This window comes from Kogia breviceps, chromosome 4 (genome assembly GCF_026419965.1).
Source record: "Kogia breviceps isolate mKogBre1 chromosome 4, mKogBre1 haplotype 1, whole genome shotgun sequence".
NCBI lineage: Eukaryota > Metazoa > Chordata > Mammalia > Artiodactyla > Physeteridae > Kogia > Kogia breviceps.
In genome coordinates, this window is record NC_081313.1 from 34707929 (window position 1) to 34733263 (window position 25335).

The following is a 25335-nucleotide window of genomic DNA, read 5'->3' on the forward strand; positions in this document are numbered from 1 at the left end:
TTTACCATTTCAAAAGTATGACTGGATTACACAAGCCATCACAACTAAATGCTGGTGTCCAGCCACCACCTACAACAGTCCCTATAGGCGAATGCCTTCCAAGTTGCAAACAACTGACTTACAAATTTTGGCTCACAATCTACTTATAAGTTGGGAACTGTTTGTTCTAATACAATATCTTTGCCACAGGGTATGTCATCACAACAAATGTTTCTTTTAATTTCTGTGAAAATGCACCACTTCTTCAAGTTATATGTTGATTTTTTTTTTTTCCTCTAGATATCAAATGACCTTCAAGCAGAGTTTCCCAGTATGACTATCTAGTTGGGAAAACAGTCTGACAACAACAAAAAGAAGATACGTGAAAAAGCAAGATTGAACAGATCTCATTTATAAGCAAGGGCCTTTGATTCTGTACTCTGTCCTTCAGCTTCAGAATTCAATTTTCCTACTCAATTTTCTGCTGTTCAAATGATGCAGTCATTTCGTTGCTTGGATATAGATGGTAGGCTCCAGCTCTGAAAGCAACAAAGTTGGTGAAAATCTCACAGGAAGCCAAGCTCTTCTTTGTCTTTTGTCAAGGCCCTTTGTAGTTTCAAAATGATCAAAAACGAGTGCAGGTGAAAAGCAAACACTGCAGTAAGTGAAGCAAAGGGCAAGCCCTGGAAATTTTATTCTCCTTGGAAGACAGGTTTTGCTGAAGGGACAGTTGTGGGGGTGTATTGTACCCTTGAGGTCACTGGAGTTGAATTTTGAACTTCCCAGACTCATTTTAGAATTGGGTCAATGCTGTTCTTGGTTCTTGGCTATGGGAAACTTCTGTCAGAGGGGATGTCTTTTCTTCCCCTTAAATGATTTTTTTTTCTAATCCTGCTGCTTCCCCCTCCTTCAGGTATCATGCTTGAAGAGAGTGACATCATCTCTGTGGCAGTGCTTTCCGGGTTCCTTACAGATGGAGGTAATTGCAGATGGAAAACATACCACAGGAGGAGACTACCGGTGACCATGAGAATTTAAAAGCTGGCATGTGTAGATCATAATGCTCTCTGAAAAATCTGACTTCCTGAGTAACTTTCAGTTCTTTCAAGATGGAATGTTCTCTCTCTTCACTTATGATTTGGGATAATTGGATGCCTTAAGGGAGCCTTGAGACGTATTGTATTGAAAGAGCCTCGCCTGTGTGCCTGACTCATGCCAAAATAGAAGTAGATTAAACTTCATGTCACTGGCATCAAATTTCTAGCCTCTGAGAGTTTATCTTTTATATTAGGGGTCTGCAAACTACAGCCCTTCAGCCAGATCTGGCCCATGGCCTTGTGCGTTTTTTTGTTGTTATTTAGCCTACCGGTTAAGATTTTTTTTAATACTTTTAAATGGTTGCGGAAAAACAAAAGAAGAAAAATATTTTGTGACACATGAAACTTACTTGAAATTCAGATTTAAGTGTACATGAATATAATTTTATTGGAAACACACCCATGCCCATTCACTTACGTATGGCTTTTGGCTGCTTTCGTGTAACAACTTCAGAGTTGAGTAGTTGCAATAGAAACCATGTGGCCTGCAAAACTTAAAATATTAACTATTTGGCCCCTTTTGGGAAAACTTTGTCAACCCTTGTTCCATATCCACTGAGAATTCGCTTTCGCTCAGTGATGTGCAGCAAGAAGGTGGGCATGTCTGGGGCAGGGGACACACATAAGGGAGTGGGGGGCAGGCCAGGGGAAGCATGAGGAGCTTTAGAAGACACGCTTGCCAGTGTCAACGGCTGTCCGCAGCTAAAGCTCCTCTTTGCTTTGCTCTAAAGAATTTTATGCATATTTTTAATAAAGGAACAAAGATCCCAGTAAAAGTTGGATAAATTAGGATACAGAAAAGGAGAGAATAGCTGTCTCTGTACCATAGTCATGTATTTTTCTCACTCTGACTCTTACTGTCTGCCTCACTATCTTTTGTGGTTCCTCTTGAAATGAGAATTGTAAGAGGAGGAAGAGGAAGAGAGACAGAAAGAGAGAAAGAATTTTAGATAAAAGCAGAGGACTCAGGTAATTGAGTAAAGGACAAAGGAGCCATCAAAGTGAGAATGGTAGAGATAAAGATTATGGAGTTGTGAGAAGGGCCTTGCAAAAAAGTTCTGAGCCATGGATGGTGCCATCCTCTATTCCTGCTACAAATTAAGCTTTCTAAGAGGAGGCCATAGAGACCTTATTAATTGATTGATTGACTGGAATAAAGATCAAGAAAATAAGGATGTAGAAAGAGGGTGGAAGTGAGGCATGGCATCAAAAATTAATTTTGCTAGCTGTTTTGTGATAAAAAGCAGGTTTTTTTTAATGTTGCCATTGGACTCTAGATTCAAATAAAAGTTTGTACATGAGCCTACTATATAGATGAGATAAAGATGGACCAGCAGGGACTTAAGCTGGCCTGACCTCCAGCCACGCACACTCCTCTCCCTTCATGAGGGATTTCACGGCGCGTGCGCGCGCGTGTTCTCTCTCTCTCTCCCAAGAATAATCACCACTTTCTCATTTGAGGGTGTGGGAGGGGTCGTGCTGACGTTATGGGAGTCATTTTGAATCTAGTTAACAGGAAGAGGGAGGACATAAACATGCGTTTGCAGTCTTTGTCCACACTGGACTTGTATAACTGCCATAAAGTGGTTTGCAGTTTGGTAATCACGCAGATAAATTCACAGCTCACACATTTTTAAACTATGTTGTAATTTTCCCATGAAACCCAAAAACACTAAGGAAAGGGTTAGCTTATGATGCATATGAAGCAGACGTAGGTTTATTTCATTTGGTGTTGGGCAACTTTTTAGGTCATCAGACACCTAGAAGAAGAGGACCATTAATCCCTAATTTTAAAATAACAGCATTAGCAGCACAGGGACTACCAAGCCCTGGAGTGAACAGGACTCGTTGTAACCTTAATCCATGGCAGATTTAGATTTATAAAGGCATTTGCCATTTGTATTGAACAGGTCAGTGTGAACAATTAAGGATCAATTTGTTGACAAATGTGCCAAGATAACAATTGGTCTTCCTTTTAAGAGTTTTCCATCCTTTTTCATTCTGTGGCACACAGGTCAACTTGTTAGAAGACCAGAAGACATGGAGTTTTCTGCACTCTCCTTGCCATTTACTTGTTCAGACCACACAAACCAACCACATTAGAAAACACACACACATGTGCCAAGAACGCCTCCCTCTCTCTCCATCACATTTGTAGCCACCTTTTCCTAATGGAGCATGGAATTCCATAACCTCAGGGAACATTGGGACTACTTCAAAACACTCCCAAATGTTCTAGAAAATGGATTTGGACCTCGCTTATTATTTTGCCTTGAGAAATGCATTACCAACATTTGTGCTCAAAGAGGTTGTTCTACTACCCTGAAACATTGACTTGGAAATAAATGTACAGTGAGGAACAGACAACTGAAGCCCTCTACCCCTCCAGCCTCACCTCTTCCCTGTGGTTAAAGGAAGCATTATACTTCCCATGAGCTCTACCCCAAAATCAACAGGAAGAAAAACGTTAAGCACAGAATATGAATTATCTACTATTTGTGATTTATGAATTATCTACTATTTACATAATAAGACTCCCCTAAGGATCCCATTAACATTTAATGAATTTCAAAGGACAACCACATGGATAGACAACCACATGGATAGGCAGGCAACCTTCTGGGTAGGCAGATATCTAAATCAACAGATGTTCAAGTGAACATAGGGAATCACAGCCTCATGCTGAAAATAGGACCTCTATAATTCAGCTTCAGTGTGGGCTAAAATCATGGAGTCCACAGAAGGCTCTCCTAAATAATTCAGTCAGGATGATCATTAATGACTTGTAGGGCTTATGGTCTCTGAATAACAGTTCTTTGTGAAAGGCAGAAGTTGGAGGGAAATGTTATTGCTCTTACATAGGTTGTTAAACTTGAACAAAAATATAAGAAGTAATATCAGCATGAAACGACTGTTTTTCTTGTGCAGAAACTCTTATCAAAATCAAAAGCTTACTTTGGAGCAGTAATAAATCTGCTCCTGATTTGCTCCGCCCAGAGTTTGAACAGTTATCAGATGATTATGCCTCAAATAGATTTTCAGAGTTCCATTTCCCTGTACCAAACAGCAAAGAGATATGTCATGCTCCACTACTTAACTGAGCATCCTGTTCCTATATGAAAGCTTAAGAAGGTCGGAGAAATTTAGAAAGATTAAATGCATTATGACTCTGGAAATAAATTGTTAGGGCAGAGAAATGCTTGAAAACCTCATGACTCTTTTGCATTAATGTCTAGTTTAGAGGTTGTATGGGGTAGGAGAGTTGAGTGTTTGAGGAGGAAGAGTTGAATGTGGAGGAAGGAAGAAAGCCATAATGTACAGAGTTTAATGATGGTGGGTTATTACTTGACAGTAAGTTTGAAATGGTTCCAAAGAACAGTAAATGAAAAGGCTAATGTGGGAAAGGTTTGACATTATTAGTGAACATGGTGACTGATTGGAGGCTTCCTCCAGGAGGACCTAGACAATACACTGGCTTTAAAAGCAGACCTGAGTGTTGCACAGATGAAGGGAGCTCAAGCTTAAAGAGGTCTTTACAATTTTCAGTAATTACTAGGCAGAAAGACTCATAATCCACAGGACAATGATATTTTTGTAGCCTGTAGGAGGACAGCAACTCACAGTGCTGTAGCAAGGTAGAAAATGCAGAAAGAGGCTAAGCAAAGTGCAGAAGGCAGCGAATTCAAATTCAAAGTAATCACAACTCCAGTAGCTGTGTGTTGCTCTCTGGTAATGTCTCCAATAGTCAACTGATAGTCAAGTTTTTATGGAATATAAACCATAGACCCACTACAGAGCAAGGTGCTATGAGACAAAAGCCCAAGGGTTTAAGGTCTAGCTCAGAACAGACAGCCATTTAATGAACCAAAATGTATATAATATCAGATTATGTGTATGTGATACTAATAATTTGAAGTTCAGAATAAATATAATAAAGTGTCAATTATTGCTATAGAAAGAAAATGGGCTGAGTTCACCAGGGAAGGCTTTAAGAGAAGTAATTTAGGAGAGATTTCTCAAGAATGGAAGCAGTGGTTCAATACCCCTTCCTTTAATTTTGATTTTGAAACATAATGGTCTTCATTTCTGTTGCCCACATTGTAATAAAAGCCTAACCTAATGGTGTGACTCTAAGAATGGGAACTGCAGACAGTATAAGGATGTAAGCTTTGTGCGGCTGTGAGATAAATATTTCACTTGGATGCAATTTGCAGTTTTTATGCATATAGCTTTCCTGAGAGTGTGATTGAAATTAGAAAATCTAGAAGAGAGAGGGAGAGGTCTATTCTCAGAGAACAAAAAAATTCTAAAATTCTTTTTGTACAGAAAGAATACTGCAGCTTCTTAACCCCTGAATGTCATACATTTTGAATATGTATGACAAAAAAATTAAACATTAATAATGTGCAATGAAAATTAATTTTATAAATGTATTTATTACCTCAAATTCTAGTTTTCTTACTTTAACTGAAGTCATGTTTAATAAAAAGAAAAAAATTTTAATGAAGAAAAATGGAACACCTGATGGTAGTTTGCAAAAGATGGAAAGGAGATTATGATGATAACTTTGGTAATGTTCTAGAAATTATTTTTAATAGACTTGATTTTTTTAAGACTTTATTATTTTAGAACAGTTTTAAGTTCACACAAAATTGAGGAGAAGGTACAGAGATTTCTCATATGTCCTTGCCCTACACCTGCAGAGCCTCCCCACTAAAAACATCCCCCACTGAAGCAGCACATTTGTTACAATTGATGAACCTACATCGACACATCATAATTCCCCAAAGTCCACAGTTTACCTTAGGGCTGTCTTTTGGTGTCACACGTTCTATGGATTTGGACAAATGTATAATGACACATATCTATCATTATAGTACCATACAGAGTATTTTCCTGCCCTAAAAATCCTCCGTGCTTCAGCTATTCACTCTCCTCTCCTCCAACCCCTGATAACCACTGATATTTTTACTGCCTCCATTGTTTTCCCTTTTCTAGGATGTCATATGGTTGGAATCATACAGTATATAGCCTTTTCAGATTGGCTCCTTTTACTTAATAATATGCATTTAAGATTCTTCCATGTCTTTTTAGTACTTAATAGCTCATTTTTTTCAGTAGACTGTGGTGAGTAATAAAATACTGTCACCAGGCAAAATCCTGCAAAACCCACTTCAGGCAGAAAAAAAAAAAAAAGATAGCCTTAATTACCAGAGCTCAGACACAGTCCAGTGTTAGCAATACAGAAAGGATCTACAGTTGAGTCAGTCAGAAGCATCAGCTTTCAATGCAGTAAAAAGAGTCAAATAACAAGTCAAACAAGCTGGCTGATTCCAAGTCCACAGGTGAGGTGACAGACAACATGAAAAAGGAGTGAAGGAATAGAAATGGCAGGCAGATCCTAGTACCCTCTCTTCTAGGAGACCTCACAACTTCTCTGTTGCTTTCATCACTACGCCTTCAAGAGATGGCGTTCATAAGTTCTGCTTTCATTCTGTCCACTGTTCAAATCTCATAATGCCACCTTATCTGTTCCTCTTGTACAACTATCCTGCAACGAAAGAATCACATTCAGGGCATTGGTGGCCAGAACAACTGGTAGAAGACTCCTGTTAAATCCAAGTCTTCCTTGCTCTCCTCTTGACTTTTACAGTAAATGTCCAAACAACTGTCAATACCTCCTATGTGGTTTGTAGAGGTCACACATGGCTGTCCTTCCTATGGATCTGCCTATAGGTTCTCATAAGTCATGACTTCTACTTATATCTCTCAGAGACAAGTTTTTCCTGTCTCATGGCCACCATCTTACATAGATCACTAGGGTAGAGCCCATTAATAACAGGAACTATTTTCTTATTTAAATTTTCATGACAAACATCTAACTGCCCAGAACATAGTAAGTTCTAGATGCCAAATACATGTTTCTTGACTGACTGAATGACGTTTTCTTCTGTTACTTTAGCTTTAAAGAAATCAGTTTTCAGTGGCTTTCTTCTCCAGCTCCATTAACAGCCTTCACACTTAAATAATTAGCTGTTGCCTTGGGTCTTGGGAAGGAGAAACAACTTCCAGACCCTGGCTATTAATTTAGGAGGATTCATATTAGATACAGAATTAGTGTCATGCTTGATTCAGCCTTTCATGTCTTGAAACATGCCTCAGGCCACATCTGAATGCACCCAAATGCAGCAGGAATTCTAGAGCTGTGCTGAATCTTGGTGACGGCCATCAGCAGAGGAGAACACACAAAGTACATAATCTCATGCTAGACACTGTGAGGGTGAACAGAGCACGAAGAAAGCTACACGAAGCCCTTGAAATGTCTATACTCATAGGGATAAGCCAGACATGCAAACATATCGAAAGTTCGAGCAAGGTTTTGAGCTCCCCAAAAGTTTGATAGTCAACTGATCTTAGTTCTATAACTGAATAGGGACAACTATGCAAGTAATAAAGGACCAGCATCTACAGTTGTCCCTACCTTTTCCCTAATATGTTCCCAATCCCTATTCACCCATCCACCTTAAATCATTTTAATTTTTACTATCACCCAACGCACACACATACATACACACTTTCCCCAATTGCCCAACTATATACTAATCTCTCTTGACTAAAGTGTGAAAAAAATTATTTTCTTCTAATTTAGTCAAACTAATGTGAAAGTTTTTAAAAGAAAACTTTATGGGAAAAGAACTAAGTGAACACAAAACAAAACAAAGAGGGTAGAAACAGATGAATTTCACAGAAACATATGTATACGAGCCAAATTTAACTCAGTTTAGTACATTTAACAGGTTAGATTGGCTGGCCCCAATTTCCTTCATTTCATGAGGAGAGAATCCTCCCAGCACCGACCATATTTGCACATCAATAGTAATTTCTTTGACTAGGCCTCACTCAGTGATACAGGCACCCCCATCAATGCTCCCTCCAGAAGATGATTTGCAATGGCTGCATGTCCTCCCATCAAAAACAAAACAAAACAAAAAAACACTGAAAACAAAACAAAAATAAAGTACACATTTTTGTAACTCCATTCACCACCAAACTTCTTGAAAAACAAAGCTAAACTCACTGCCTTCCCTCCATTTGACCCCCTGCCAGTCATCTTTATCCCACTGCACTTTGCCTCCTTCCTCTAGCACTTCTCTAGAGCTGTTCCCAGAAGGTCTGAAGCAACCTCCTGATTGCCAAACCCAATTCCCAGTTCTCTAGACTTGTTGTTTGACCCTGTTGGCCAACTCTTCATTCTTGGACCTCTTTTCCCTCGTTTCTGTAATCGTTCTGGTTAAAATCCTACCAGATAATGTTTGTGTTTGTTAGTTTCAAAATTGACTTGAAATGGCTGATAAATAATATGAGTTTCTATTACATGCTCTCTTTCTACCACTCTGGCCATTCTCTTTGTTTCTTTCTCTGTCTCTCTTTCTGTCTGTCTCTCTCCCTGGTAGTAACTTTGTGTTTACCTATTTCTTAGATGTAGTTATTTATTCTGCTTTTATCTGCACCAGTTCCCCACTTCTCCCACAAAATTTCTTCTACTTCTGTAGCTCCAACTGTCACTTAATGAGCAGAAGCCTTCTTAACTGACCTCATAAACCCTTTATTCTTGCTCCTGTTTCCCACTGTCTGCTGTCTACTGCTACCTTCCCTGATGGGCTTTACCCTTGGCCTGGAGGGGTGAATAGAGAGGGCAGTCTACACACCCCTTTTGCAGCCACAGGTCTTTGCATTTTAAAAGTTTACTGACTCTTTAATGCATACTTTGAATTATACCACTTTGATCTCCTCAGTCAGTATTCATCAGTCCTTCCTATAAAGCATCCTGACCCTGCATTACCCTTGTCTTTTAAGATCTCTCATAGTATGTCATGCAAATTACTAGATTATAAACTCTCTGAAGATGGAAATCAATCTTGAATACTTGTATTTGCTTAGTAAAGTGCCTTGCATTAATTCATTCACAGGTTCACTTAGTTTTAGCAAGTAGTATTCATTGACCACCTATTCATGCGAGAGACATTTTGGGCATTGGAAGTACAGTGGTGGGTAAGACAGATACAGTCCCTACCCTCAAGAGACTAGTTCAAGAAAACAGCCATATAAAGGAAACAGGCTAATTGCCGAGAGTAGCAAGTACTATGAAGAAAAGAATGTAATGAGATAGAGACTGCTGGGACTAACTTTATACATGAAATTCAGGAAGGCTTTCTGACATCCGAGCTGAGATCTAAGTAAGAACAAGCAAGCCACACACACACACACACACACACACACACACACACACACACACACACACACAAATCCTGAGAAATAACATTCCAGATAAAGGGAATAACAAGATTAGAACAGAGAGGTAAGGAGGAGGGAGATTGTGTAGGACTACGTAGTCCTTGAAAAGGATTTTGCATTTATTTTTAATTCAGTGGGAAAATATGAGAGTATTAATCAGAAAAGTGATGTGAATTCCAGTTTTAAAGTTCAGATTTATTTTTAATAAAATGGGAATATATAGGAGGATACAAATCAGAGAAATGATGTGATCTGAATTCCAGTTCTGGTTACTATGTGAGGAGCAAACTGAAGAGTGGACATAGGAGATTAGGTAAGAGGTGACACAGGAGTCCAGGTGAGGAACAATGGTGATTTGTATTAGTTTGGGACTTAGGAGACGGTGGAAATGGTTATATTTGTGATAGATTTTAGAGTTTGCTTTAACAGGATTTGAGTTAAACAAGATGGAGACTGAGAGAATTATCACTCAGTAGTTACTTAATAAAGGTTTGTTGATTGCCTCATGGCTGATGACTTCAAGTACTTCCAAGGTAAATGATCTTCTAAGATCCTACAAGTATGGTTTAACAGTACAAAAGAGAAAAGTTAGCCAGAAATATATATATGATTCCTACCAAGGGAAGAAGTGGTATTTCAATTCCAGCCTAAGTCCAAATGCCACAACCCCTACCCCCATTCCCACCACATTTTTCTATATTTCTCAGGAAAATAATTAAGCTTTTTTAAGTGGATTTAAAGGAAATGTAGAATGAAATCTGTGAATATGTATATGTAGAGCTATCTGCCTTTGTCTTTGGGCAGGTCTTTTTATGTTTCTAAGCACACAAAAGACCTCAGACTCTGTAAATGAATTGACAGTTTAACCTGAATCATTTAAAGGATCATTTGAGGATGATAAGAAGAAACTTTGCTTTGACCAGCTCATAAATGCACTTTTAGTAGTTCTTTAAAGTTGTGAGAGTTTTCTCTACAAATGAACAATTTTTATATAAGTTATTTTAAGAATCTCCTAAATGGCTCCCAGCATGTCTGTTGTCACAAGGATAAAATAAAAATGCTTAGAGGGAAAATTTTAGTGACTTGAAAAAACACTTAAATAAGAGTTCAATCTGTAGTAGTTTTCAAAGCTCACCAGGCCTACAAATATGCTTCTGGCCAAGTTTGCCCTGACTCTTCCTGCAGTAACTAAGCATGCCTCTGTTCTCTTAGGCACCTTCAATTCCAATGATGTATATATGTATCTAAGTATGTATGCATGTAGCTGTCTAACTGACTTTATGGAGTTTTTTAAAAAACAATTTTAGGTTTACAAAAGAATTGCAAAATTTTACAGAATTTCTATATACCATTCCCCCAGTTTTCTCTAATGCTTACATTTTACATAACCATAGAATATTTATGAAAACTAAGGAATTAATCTTGGTATGATTAATAAACAGAGCTAATTGAGATTTTACCAGTTTTTTTTTTTTTTTTCCATTGACTCTCCTTTGTCTATACCGTGGGATCCTAAATTATACTTAAATCAGCAAAACTCCAGCCCCACAGGCCAAATCTGGCCAACTTTCTGGTTTTGTAAATAAAGTTTTTATTGGGATACATCCATGATCATTTATTTCCTTATTATCGCTGTCTACTTTTACACTAAAATGATGGTGATGAATAGATGTAACAAAGACTATATATGGCCTACAAAGCCTAAAATATTTACTATCTGTCTCTCTACAAAAAAGTTTGCCCACCCCTGATTTAGATGTAATGTCTCCTGGTCTCCTCCAATCTATGACAGTATCTTAGTCTTCTCTTATGTTGCATGACCTTGACACCTTTGAAGAGTACTGGTCAATTCTTTTTTTTTTTTTTTTTTTTTTTTTTTTTGCGGTACGCGGGCCTCTCACTGTTGTGGCCCCTCCCGTTGCGGAGCACAGGCTCCGGACGCATAGGCTCAGCGGCCATGGCTCACGGGCCCAGCCTCTCCGTGGCATGTGGGATCTTCCCGGACCAGGGCACAAACCCACGTCCCCTGCATCGGCAGGTGGACTCCCAACCGCTGCGCCACCAGGGAAGCCCTGGTCAATTCTTTTTAAGAATATTCCTCAACTTGGGTTTGTCTAATGTTTCTTATAATTACCTTGAGACTATGTATAATCGGGAAGGCTACCATAGGGGTGATGTGCCCTTCTCAGGGTTTCATATCAGGGATCATGATAGCTATTAATATTGGGGATATTAACCTTGATCATCTGGCTAAGGTGGTAACTTACAAAATAGTAATTTTCCTTTGTAATTACTAAATATTTTGAAAGAGATATTTTGAGATTATGCAAAAAAAACCTGGGTTTTTTTTTTACTTAATAAGAATTTTATTTTGATCTCATTTTATAGGTTGAAGAATGCTTCATCTGATATAAAACAACTGGTTAAAAGTGAAACACACTTGGATATTACTGCTGATCTCAGAAAGAAACTCCATGGGGCTAAGAAAGAAAAATTAGAAATAACAGCTAAGCACAATGCAGAGGTAGAATTTATTTTCTTCTCAAATAATGTTAAAAGTAGGGTTTGATTAGTTTAGATTCATTTCATATTAGAAAATCTTTGTTTTAACATTTATCGCTATAACATTCTTGTGTTTAAAAAGGGAATTATAATAAAACAGATGGTTTTTAAAATACAGTGGAATTGTATAGGAGTATTAAATTAGAAATTTAATCAACTATTATGTTTTTTGGTATGTTGTCTTAATTTTATTTTAATTAGTGTTATACTTGATCAGAAGTGTTAACTGATGAATGCATTTGGTGACTAAGGGATTTGTAAATTAGACATTTTGGACAAAAAATCCTGTTTTGATTAAACCTTAGTCAATAGACTTAAGCAAACATAATGGACTTGCCGACAGCAATTCTTAGTATGCTATTCTAATGGTGATTTTTTTATTTCCTTCATTCCTTTTACATGTATTAATTGTACTTCTTCTGTAAGGAAGAGCTGTCACTTCTAGGTCATTTATTTATTTATATATGTATTAGTATGAACTCATGGATATTTATTTTATTTTATTTATTTTATTCTTTGAGTTATATTTTTTTTTTTACTCAAGCTGTTCTAAATTTGGCCATTGGGAACTTTTTTAGAATTCTAAAACTGTGCCCTTTTGATATGCCGCAATTCTTTTGCACGTGTGTGTGTGTGTGTGTGTGTGTGTGTGTGTGTGCGCGCGCTTCCTTTATTTCAGACACCACAAGATGCTCAAGCTAATCTTGTGTTTTCCCTGACTCAGTCCTGGACTAAACCAGTTTCCCAAGGAGCTCTGGTTGCTTTTATTGGAGAATGACATTTAGAAAATAAGTTCTGGGTGTGAGCTGTGCTCATTGCTACTGGGATATCACTATTCTAGCCACTCTCAGTGGATAAAGCTAATATATTAACTCATTTATTTATTTACCTATTTATCTGTATACATATTTAAAAACAAACATGAGTCCATTTTGATGCCTCTGACACCAATCCACCTCTATAGGGTTTATTCTACTTTCCTCCTCTCCTCATTTGTAACTTCTTTCTCTGAAAGTGAGAAACCTGGCTCTTATTATCTATAACATATACACTTAATTATCAACTGTAGTATTAAAAAAAAGAAGTTTCAGAATTCCCACCTATATCCTTGTGAGAAATAAATTTTCCACCTATAGTGAAATGTTTGTATACACTTATCTTTAGACTTACAGTGTTCAGTCAAAACACTGTTCCCCAAAATTATTTTGGTCAGCTCCTTTCCTTCCATCTCTTTCTTTTGGTTTTGTGATTTATCTGTTGTATTTTGTTGGTTAGAAGCAAGTCACAGGGCTCCCCTGGTGGCGCAGTGGTTGGGAATCTGCCTGCCAGTGCAGGGGACATGGGTTCAAGCCCTGGTCCGGGAAGATTCCACATGCCCCAGAGCAAATAAGCCTGGGTGCCACAACTACTGAGCCTGCGCTCTAGAGCTTGCGCGCCACAACTACTGAGCCCACGAGCCACAACTACTGCAGCCCACGTGCCTGGAGCCGTGCTCCACAGCAAGAGAAGCCAGGACAATGAGAAGCCCACGCACCACAACAAAGAGTAGCCCCCACTCACCTCAACTAGAGAAAGCCCGTGCACAGCAATAAAGACCCAACACAGCCAAATATAAAAACAAATAAATAAATTAATTTAAAAAAAAAAAAAAAAGAAGCAAGTCACAGTTCCCACCCTCTAGGGAATAAGACACCCAAGGACAAAGTGTTTCTTGTGGATTCCTCTAGTTTCCATCCAAATAGCTCCACAGATTTTATTATTAGGTCATGCTTGTGTTTCATTGGTTAATCATTTTTTTAGAAATTTATTCCGCTTGATAATAGAAAATCAAAATGACTGCACTGTAGCACGGACATCCAGTCATTTCAACTCTTTTGACAACTGAGGCATTTCCCTAGACAGTTGCCTTGACTTGGCTAAAACTGACTCAGGAACTTCCATGGAGACAAAGCCCAGGAGGCCATAAGTGTCCTCCTATAGCAGATAAACTCTGCTTAGGTCTTTCCTTTAATATCAATTCCTTCTCAGGTCAAACCGAGAGAAAATAGAAGGCAGGTGTTCTAAGAACAGCTGTCTGATTTTTATGCAGCTTACATTTTTTTCCTGGGCCACATTTGGTTCACTTAGGTATTGGATACATGAACTAAAACTAATTTTTTGTAGTCATAATATATAAGCTAGAACCATGATGAAGTTCAATATGCATACTTTCCACATTATACTTTAGGATAGATGTGGCTGTCCCTAAACTTGTTTGTCTCTCCCAGTCCTTGTAGGAAAACATATGCAAAGCATTTGAGGATTATTGCCAAGTAGAATTGGGACCCTGCTTGAACGAAATGAAGAACAAATCCCCTTAGCGAAGGCAGTAGGCTCACCATGAACCGAGCAAACCAAGGAATCATGCCTTGCCTTGGGGTGGAACAGAAGAGGGAGGAGGTTTATTTGCCCATTAAACCTGAAGTAGGTTTAAATGATTTAGGGGAAGCTATTAAACATCAAGTCTGCCATTAGATAAAAAGCGTCACTGCTATAATTTGCTGCATAGAGACCCAGTAAGGGTAACTCTGAGAGGTCCACTCACTCACTGATCTCACACGAGGCCCGTGACCAACTCTGGGTTCAGCCCTGCACTTTGAAGGGTATGAAAGAAATGTAAGAGAAGACCCTGCCATCAAAGGACTTGGGAGACTCACCATCTACTTTCTTCATGGTCTGCCACCATATGGTGATAAGGAATAACCTTGATTAGAAGGCACAGCCTCTGTGAAAGACCAGCAGGGTTAACTGTAAGTAGAGTCTGAATCTTTGCATATTTTTAAAGTGGAATATACATGGAAATTAAGGTAAGTCAGTGCTGCTTAGGACAGTCAAGATGGCTGAGGCAAAGGAAGAAAAGAAATACAGACAGACCCTTTGACTGCTGACAGTTTTTGAAGGTATATGAACCAAACAGCACATGAACCAAAAGAGCCCTTATGTTCTACTTTCAAGTAGAAACAAATCTGGCACTGAAGTTGAGGCAAGTGAAAATTTCCCAAGATCAAACAGCTGAAAAAGTGGCACTGGATCGAGAGACACTCTGAGTGTTTTTTAATGTATTTTCAGCTGTTTGAATTCTCGATTGGAATGAAAGACACAAGAGTGAAAAATCTTAGAGCTGCAAAAATGCTAAAAGGAGAAAGGAATAATCGGCTGCTACCATCTTCGTCCTTAACATCGCTCACATGGACTCCTACAACAGCCAACTACCTGTACTGTCCATTTTCACTTTTGCAACAATTCACCCTTCACACAGCCTTCAAAACAATCCTTTAAAAACGTACATTTCTCCCTGCTAACAAACTTTCAAATAGCTTTCCATTACACTTTAATGGCTTGTCTTCTTCATCTTCATCTAATTCCATGGCTGTCCTTTCTCATTATGCTCCAGTCACACTGGACTTTTTAATTCATTCCCAGAACACCGAAAGCTTTTTGCTTTACAGTTCCTTCTGTGTGTACCGTTCTCTCTTCAGCTCTTCATACCTGCTCATCTTTTAGCTTAAGTGTTATTTCCAGAGGGAAGGTTTCCTTGCCTAGACTCTAAGTAGCCTCCTCAGGGTACTCTGTACCATAACACCCCATTTATTGACTCCCAGAAAATATTCCAAATTGTAATTATTTAATTTATACATTTTTATATTACATTGTTATCTTTCTCCTCCATTAACCAATGGAGAGGTGCTGCCCAACAGAAGCTGTGACATTTGGTAGAGGAATGCAGCCTCTGTCCCAGCTGAGGCCTGGTAGAAAGGGAACAGGGTGAGTAAATACACCACCACCACCACCCCACTCCTCATTCCTTCTCATCTTTTACCGGTTCCTTTTGACAGCCAGACCAGGGGGCAAGAGAAACTGGCCAATGCAGTCTATAGAGGTTGGCTTTCTGGGACACATAGTGGGACAGAGAAGGGCTGAGGGGCAAATGGAGCTGACTACCCAGCACATAGTCTGAAAATAGAACAAAGTGAATTTAATGGGAATTCAAGAAGAAAAGTATAGAGCATACTGTGCAAAGTCTGTGATCAAAGAAACAACAGGAAAATAAAATATTTCCTGAACTGAAGAAAGATTTGAGTCTATGGATCAAAATACTCATCAAAGAACAGAAATGCAAAGGCTTTAAAAAATGTGCTATCCATACTGAGCCTGTGCTCTAGAGCCTGTGAGCCACAACTACTGAGCCCGTGTGCCGCAACTACTGAAGCCCGCGCACCTAGAGCCCGTGCTCCACAATGAGAGAAGCCACTTCAATGAGAAGCCTGCGCACCGCAGCGAAGAGTAGCCCCCGCTCGCTGCAACTAGAGAAAGCCCACGTGCAGCAACGAAGACCCAACACAGCCAAAAATAAATAAATAAATAAATAATGTGCTATCCAGATACCATCCCTTAAAACATTACTTAAAAATATGCTAGAGGGCTTCCCTGGTGGCGCAGTGGTTGAGAGTCCGCCTGCTGATGCAGGGTTCACTGGTTCGTACCCTGGTCCGGGAAGATCCCGCATGCCGCAGAGCGGCTAGGCCCGTGAGCCACGGCCGCTAAGCCTGCGCGTCCGGAGCCTGCGCTCCACAACGGAGGAGGCCACAACAGTGAGAGGCCCGTGTACGGAAAAAAAAAAAAAAAAAAAAAAAATTGCTAGAGCTATCCAAGAGATGAAATTAAATAAAGAACTCAAGAATGAGGAAAATAAATGAACTGTGGATAAACATTAAAACTCACAAACCAGAGACTTAAAAAATATCAATAAGTCATTTTTAAATTGTTCAAAAATTCCAATGCAAATATTAAAAATAAACTTGTAAAACATAAGAATTTTATCAAATAGATTCTCAATTTGAAATAATAGATGTCAATAAAACTGAGAAATTGAGAGAGGAAGAAAAGAGGAAAATTATTTTACAAATGTGTCATTGGAAACCATTGCATTCTTAGTATTAATAATCACAGAAAAATAGATCTAATTTTTCTAATAAAAATAATTCCAAAGAGGGTATCTTAGAAATCAATTGAATAAAAAGAAAAAAACATAATCAAATACCAGAGTAAAAAATAACCTCTAAGAAGCATTAATGCAGAAAGACATACATAATCCTAAGCAAAACTGGGTTGACACTCTCTATTGAAAAACAAAGACTAATGGGTTTGTCAGATTCCATCTTATGGTCTTTGAAAAGAAAGGCTTAGAAGTGTAACATAAAGATTTAAATTAAAAAGATAGCTTTAGGTAAGTGTAAAAAAATAAGCAAAAAACATTGTGACCATTTTATTATAAGAAACAACCTAGAATTCAAGCCTAAAAGGCTTGATTAAGTGGAGAAATGTCAACACTTTATATTGATTCAAGGTATCCCAAAGAAGAGATTATAATCATGAAACTTTGTGGAGCAAATATCAGGTCATTGAAATATACAAAGAAGTGATTGGAAAAGAGAAGTCCTTGAAAAAATACTTTAGTGGGAGACTTAAGCAGACCACTTTGAAATACAAAGAAAAAATGACATAGTGGATTTAAACAATATAAGTACTAAAGATGCTCTATAAATTAGATTAAATGCTATAATTTGAGAATACATGTTAGAGTAAACATTATTTCTAGTTTAAAAAAGAATTAACAATGTTAATACTAGTTAGCGAATATGAGTTTAGTTCCGTTTCAGGCCAGCCACCATGCCAAGGGTTTTTTGGCATCTATCAATCTCATTTAATCCCCACAATAATACAATGAGATGGACATTATTAAACCTATTTAAAGAGGCAGAAACTGAAGCTTAAAGAAATTATCTAATCTGTGTCCCCAAAATCACTATTGTAGTGGGAAAAACAGAATTCTAACTCCAGCGTGTGTGATTCAGAGCTTCCTCCTAACCACTTTAATATACTCTTTCCCAGAATATTTCATTCTAATTAGAAGACGCTGATCAGGGCATATTCTCTGAGAGAATATGAAAATTAGAAATTAAACTTCAATAAAAGATAGTTTTAAAAGCTCTCTTAATTAATCTTTGTTTGGGTCAAAAAGAAGCCCAGAACAAGCTAATGACTCTGAAAACGCTACATTAAAATAATATATGAGAAGCCCCCAATAAATTTATAGCCTTAAATTATTTTATTCTTAAAAACAAGAGAACAAATAAATGAATTATGCACTTAATTCCAGAATTTAGGAGGAGGAGGAGAAGCAGAAGGGGAGTGCAAAAAACATACCTGAGGACAGAAATTAATTAATTATGAAATAGGGTTTTTTTTGCGGCACGCGGGCCTCTCACTGTTGTGGCCTCTCCCGTTGCGGAGCACAGGCTCCGGACGCGCAGGCTCAGCGGCCATGGCTCACGGGCCCAGCCGCTCCGCTTCACGTGGGATCCTCCCGGACCAGGGCAGGAACCCGTGTTCCTTGCATTGGCAGGCAGACTCCCAACCACTGTGCCACCAGGGAAGCCCAGAAAAGAGTTTTTTAAAGTGAGAGATAATTGATATGAAGTACAAGTGCTGCATACACACACACACACACACACACACACACACACACACAATGAAACAAAATTTTCAGGAAACAAAGTTTAAACTTACTATGTGATACACTCTGATGTTTCCAGTTTCTTTAACAGCTTTGTTGAGGTATAATCAATAAATAATAAACTACACATATTTAAAGTATACAGTTTAATAAGTTCTGAAATATGTGTACCCTTGTGGAGCCATCAACAGAATCAAGATAATGAAAATATCCAATATTATCAAAAGTTTTCTCATGCCCTTTTGTTATCCCTTCCTCTCACCGGCCATCCTTCCCCCCATCCACAGAAAACCACTGATAGGCTTTCTGCCACAACAGATTAGTTTTCATTTTCTAAATTTTTCTAAACATGGACTCATGAAGTATGCACTTTTTGACCTGGCTTCTTTCCCTGCTTATGTAATCATTCTGAGAGTTATCTATGTTGTTGTATATGTCAGTAGTTCAATCTTTTTGTTTTTAATATTCCATTGTATGGATATACCACAATTTGTGTATTCATTAACATGCTGGTATGGATTGGGGTTGTTTCCAGTTTGAGTCAATTACAAATATGGATGACGGCTGGGAGGGGAATTGGAATCAAGAACCGTTTTTCTCCTTAATATAATTGTGACTATATGTCAGGAATGAGTCAGGAGAGAGCAAAAATTAATAGCAGGAGAGAAGGGAGACAGTAATGTCCTGAGTGAGGCGACATGGAATCTTGTGCACGAGAAGGAAGTCTGGCTTTAGTAGGAGTGGGAAATTGATTGATCATGACAGGTGTACGTGGGCAGATGCTGGAAGGTGGATAGGTGTGGTGGCAGCGGTGGTGGAGGTTGGGTCTGTGGTAGCTTTTTTCTGATTACTTCAATTTTCTTGGTGAACTAAGAAGCAAGGTCACAGCTAAAAGAGGATGGAGAAGAGGAGTTGGAGGTTTGAGAGGAGATGAGAGATATGAAATAATGATCTGAAATTGTATGCCCTGGTATATAATTGGTAAGTCATTCTGAATGGGCTCAGACGGGTAGGATAGTAGCATTAGTCAGAAAATTAAACAGCTACAAACTTAAGCATTATTCACCCAGAAAAATACGGGCATGCCTGAACACATTGCTCACAAAACTCAAATCCTGACAGTTCTCCTTTATGACTTAACATCAGACATTGAGTTACACCTGTTCTCTGTGCTTCCCTTTCATTACAACACTTCACTTTGGGGTTGAGAAGTGTTAAGCCAATTTCCTTTTAGCCGCTTGCCATTTTGCTATTAGTTACTGTTTAACAAGACCCATATCAGTCATGTGGCACCTCCAGGGACGGGGTGGATATGTGTGTTTCTGGCAAGATAGGAGCTTGTTTCTTCTGTTTCCTTTTAATTCTTTGTTTTGACCAGGAAAAAAAAGCAACAACCGAAAACCTACGTTTCGCTGCTTCATTTTGGTGATGGTGTATCAAAAGGAGACCATCCACATAAACTGAGATATCTCAGTTTTGTTTCATAGGCACCTTTGCCAAATTAAAATCTGGGTTATTTCCCCTCATGGGTAAAAGAAAAGAAAATGATATTTTCAGGTCTGGCTTACTGCATCCATAACAAGAAGGAGCAATGTTCTTAAAGAACATGAAAGCACCTCTATTCCAGTTGCCACTGTGGAAAAAATAAGAAGGAAATACTGAGCTTTACGGAATTCGTTTTGATCATTCAACATGTTTTCAATATGATGCTAAATTTGATTTTTAAAGAAATAATAAACATGCAATGGCAGGTCCATTGGGCAAAATTTTGGCTTGAACTTGAAGTGGATGATAAGACAGGAATAACAGATGGGGAGAGAACACATGAGCAGAGAAATTTTATAAACTAAATCCTGGGCTCAGTGGTTTTGGGAACTCTCAGTGCTTTGACTATTTAAATATTAACTTCACTTTTCAGTGTCCTATTTTTTGTCTGATAATAACAAGTGGGGGATGAGCAAGTTATTCAACAACATTCTGTTACAGTCCAAAATGCCAGAAAATCCATTCAAGGCTTCCTGTAGTATACAACTATAGGAATAAATGAATAAAACTGAAGAGACCTCTGAGGAGGAAATTGTATGATTGTATCATTGTGCCACCTGACCTATACAACAATACTCTGCTCACATGGCATCAATTTGCTGATGCAAACATGAAATTGTGTATTTTACATGGAAATTGTATATTTTCAACCTCAGGATAGGTACGAGATGCCAATCCTTCAAAGACAACAAATAATTTATATCGTACGGCACATAGGAGACTTTCCATCTGGATGATTCTCTGATTTTTGAATGCTTTTGAAGTGACTATTTCTAGATCCAAATACATTTATCTCAGATATTATCATTATTATAGATTGCTAGCATTATCAGACTAGAAACTTTAGGATGAGTGCAGCGGAGGAAATCAGAGACCTATCACCCAAATACTATTACTTGAATTAGAATTTATAATAAGGAACACTAATTTAAATTTTGTAGGATATAAGCCTTTTTTTAAAGCTTTGGGTGAATTCAGTTGCATTTTTATATATAGTTTACAGCTATCCATTTGTTTTAAATTATGATGTCTTGGTTTTGAGATTTCATCATGGTTTTAAACTTAGATATACCCCCCAACAGGAGCGCAGGACACCCATTCATCAAAGCTATAAACGACATTTTTCTTTTGTTGCCATACATACTCTATTTTAAGGTAGAGGGAGTAATAGACATTTAAGAACGTTTCAGAAGACTTGGCATACCTGATCAACATGTGCAGAGGCTTGCACCCTACACTGCATATAAATTTTTTCAGACTGTGTTTTGGTAGGAGCTTATCAAGATTAGCTATAGAGTAAAAGAATGTTACAGCAGGAAGGAACCCCAGAGAGGGTCTAGGGCTGGAGGCCAACTCACCCTGCTTGTTTTATAAATTCTCCTGGAGAAGTTAAAAGACTTGCCCAATGTTACATTAATGTGTAGCATGGCCCCCATCTTCTATTATGTAGGACATTTAGGAAAGATGTAACATGTGTACATAAAAGTTCAGAATGGGGTCAGACTAACGCACACTAAAATCCCTGCTAAACTGTTAGCTAGCTATGTAACCTTGAGCAAATTACTCATCCTTTCTAAAACCCAGCTTCTGTATCTTAAATTAGAGATAATAAAAAACATAACACATAGGGTTGTAATGTGAATTATGTGAGGTAATCAATTTAATAGGTCATTGCACATAGAAAATAATAACACAGGAAAGATATAAATCCATTATGCTCAAATTCCTGATGGTATTATAATACATAGTGAAAATAATCATTTCTAAATGGCTTAAAAATTAAATTTGACTGGAGTTTTATCAAGAAATTCTTCATACTATTTAAATTATATTCATGAATCTCACTAGTTGCATAGGGTATTATAATGAACCCAGGGCACTTATGCACCCAAAGTGCCTGTATAAAACCAAGACACTTTGAAGGAGGTCTGTGTAAGTGAGAAAGTGGATGATCTTACTTACCCATCTGCAGGGAAAATGAACATATTACAGATACATACATACATGGCTGAAAAATGTAAGTAAACTCGTCCTCTTGATTTATCCTTTTTCATTAATTGCATCTGAATCTGATCATATTAAAATCAGATTTTGACATCCTCAAGGAATAAGTTATCATTTTAAGCAGAGACAAATGTGAGAAAAATTCTATATGATACTCTAATTCTTTAGAATCTGATGGATCCAGTGGTTTGATCTGCATGTAAGAGCTCTGAACCTGATCATCAAACATATTTTTGCAAAGTATAGCCAGTGAGATGCCAATCAACAGTGATGGCCAACTGGCATCGAAGTAACTCTTTTTGGCTGAAAAGCAAATTGTACTTGGGTCAGAGAGAAAGCCAAGTCCCTGAAGATTCTCTCACAGCATTGTAAACAGTAATAGCTCCACTGTTCAGATAAAGGGCATCTTGCTCAAGGCCTCCTTGTAAGTAAGTAACCTAAAACACATTCAGACATCAATGACTCTTGTTGGAACAAATTTTAAGCAGTGCCTAAAAGTTCTTTAAAAATGTACTTAAGGGCTTCCCTGGTGGCACAGTGGTTGAGAGTCCGCCTGCCGATGCAGGGCACACAGGTTCGTGCCCCGGTCCGGGAAGATCCCACATGCCACGGAGCAGCTGGGCCCGTGAGCCATGGCCACTGAGCCTGAGCGTCGGGAGCCTGTGCTCCACAATGGGAGAGGCCACACAGTGAGAGGCCTGCATACCGCAAAAAAAAAAAAAAAAAAAAAAAAGTACTTAAAAGTCAAAAGAACTTTTATCTCTATTGCAAATTGAGGGTCCACTTAATTCAAATGCTGTATCATCTCAAGTTATCTAAGAAGCTGAAGGCAAGATGGAATTGCACCTGTGTAAAGAGAGAAGGAAAGAAGGATGATGATGTATTGAATAGGAAGAGCTTCAGACTATACTACAGCTCTGACACTGCATCATTCAGGTCGATGGGGAGCCACAAAGCAGAGACTGCCCTTTAGAAGAGTCTGGTGTTGGGCAGAAATGGCCCAGCCCTAGTAGCCAGTCACTGGCTGGGTGAAGCCTGAAGAAAGGGTGGCCTTGACATGAACATTATGGCGGATCCAAAGGTTGGGCCTCTGGAGGTTGTCTGCCAACGCCAGTACTTGCACAAAGTTCTCTGGAAGGGAGATCTGAGCATTTCCATGACTGCCACAGATGCCTTCCTAAAATAATATCCACAAGGGTTCTCCAAATGGGTTCCTTAAAAAGACAGGAGGGTTAGATAAGAATGATTGAAACAAGAATTATATGCATTTTACTATATATGACATTATATAGAATGAAATATAGATAATAGCTGGGGTTCAGGTATTAACTTCCATTAACTTCTAGTTTCTGTACATAAGCATTGGTAAAACCTTTGGCCTTGCATGGCTTAAGCAACTGCTTCTGTGGTAAGTTCAGGTTTCCTTATTAACTATTTTATGGCTCAGGTTTCTTTTATCTGAGTTTCATGCAATTCTAGGTTGAAATGGCTTTTCCATCAAATAATTGACCATACTACCAGTATACTAGAAAATGATCAGTCTCAACTGTTCTTTCATTAATTCTGACTTTGTGCACTTTGAATAGCTTAATGACTCTTCTTTATTTCAAAAAACCTAAAAAGTGTTCTTCCTTCTTCGACAGTCATTGTTACGTGGGAATGATAATTTCACATATAAGATCCTTCACAGCGAGAGGAGATTGTTTCAAGATGGTGGAGTAGAAGGACGTGCTCTCACTCCCTCTTGCAAGAGCTCTGGAATCACAACGAACTGCTGAACAATCATTGACAGGAAGACACTGGAACTCACCAAAAAAGATACCCCACATCCAAAGACAAAGGAGAAGCCACAATGAGACGGTAGGAGGGGTGCAATCACAATAAAATCAAATCCCATAACTGCTGGGTGGGTGACTCACAAACTGGAGAACAATTATACACAGAATTCCATCTACTGGAGTGAAGGTTCTGAGCCCCATGTCAGGCTTCCCAACCTGAGGGGTCCAACAATGGGAGGAGCAATTCCTAGAGAATCAGACTTTGAAGGCTAGCAGGATTTGATTACAGGACTTCGACAGGACTGGGGGAAACAGAGACTCCACTCTTGGAGGGCACACACAAAGTAGTGTGTGCATCGCGACCTAGGGGAAGGAGCAGTGACCCCATAGGAGACTGAAACAGACCTACATGCTAGTGTTGGAGGGTTTCCTGCAGAGGTGGGGTGTGGCTATGCCTCACCATGAGGACAAGGACACTGGCAGCAGAAGTTCTGGGAAGTACTCCTTGGCGTGATCCCTCCCAGAGTCCACCATTAGCCCCACCAAAGATCCCGGGTAGGCTTCAGTCTTGGGTCACCTCAGGCCAAACAACCAACAGGGAGAGAGCCCAGCCCCACCCATCAGCAGACAAGCAGATTAAAGTTTTACTCAGCTCTGCCCACCAGAGCAACAGCCAGGTCTAACAACCACCAGTCCCTCCCATCAGGAAACTTACACAAGCCTCTTAGACAGCCTAATCCAAAAGAGGGCAGACAGCAGGAGCAAGAAGAACTACAATCCTGCAGCCTGTGGAACAAAAACCAGATTCACAGAAACATAGACAAGATGAAAAGGCAGAGGGCTATGTACCAGATGAAGGAACAAGATAAAACCCCAGAAAAACAACTAAACAAAGTGGCGATAGGCAACCTTCCAGAAAAAGAATTCAGGATAATGATAGTGAAGATGATCCTGGACCTCGGAAAAAGAATGGAGGCAAACATTCGGAAGATGAAAGAAATGTTTAACAAATACCTAGAAAAATTAAAGAACAAATAGAGATGAACAATAGAATAACTGAAATTAAAAATACACTAGAAGGAATCAATAGCAGAATAACTGAGGCAGAAGAACGGATAAGTGACCTGGAAGAGAGAATAGTGGAATTCACTGCTGCGGAACAGAATAAAGAAAAAAGAATGAAAAGAAATGAAGAAATCCTAAGAGACCTCTGGAACAATATTAAACGCAACAACATTCACATTATAGGGGTCCCAGAAGGAGAAGAGAGAAAGGACCTGAGAAGATATTTGAAGCAATTATAGTCGAAAACTTCCCTAACATGGGAAAGGAAATAGCCATCCAAGTCCAGGATGTGCAGAGAATCCCATACAGGATAAACCCAAGGAGAAACATGCCAAGACACATAGTAATCAAATTGACAAAAATTAAAGAAAAAGAAAAATTATTGAAAGCAGCAAAGGAAAAACAACAAATAATATACAAGGGAACTCCCATAAGGTTAAAAGCTGATTTCTCA

At 38.7% G+C, this 25335-nt stretch overlaps 1 long non-coding RNA gene across 1 annotated transcript; it reads left to right on the forward strand.

Moving 5' to 3' along the window:
• The first annotated feature begins 892 nt into the window (after nucleotides 1–892).
• On the forward strand, nucleotides 893–24974 carry LOC131754869 (uncharacterized). The gene is made up of 3 exons (XR_009335360.2): nucleotides 893–958; nucleotides 11760–11895; nucleotides 23682–24974. It is a non-coding gene; the product is annotated as an uncharacterized lncRNA (long non-coding RNA).
• The last annotated feature ends 361 nt before the right edge of the window (nucleotides 24975–25335 follow it).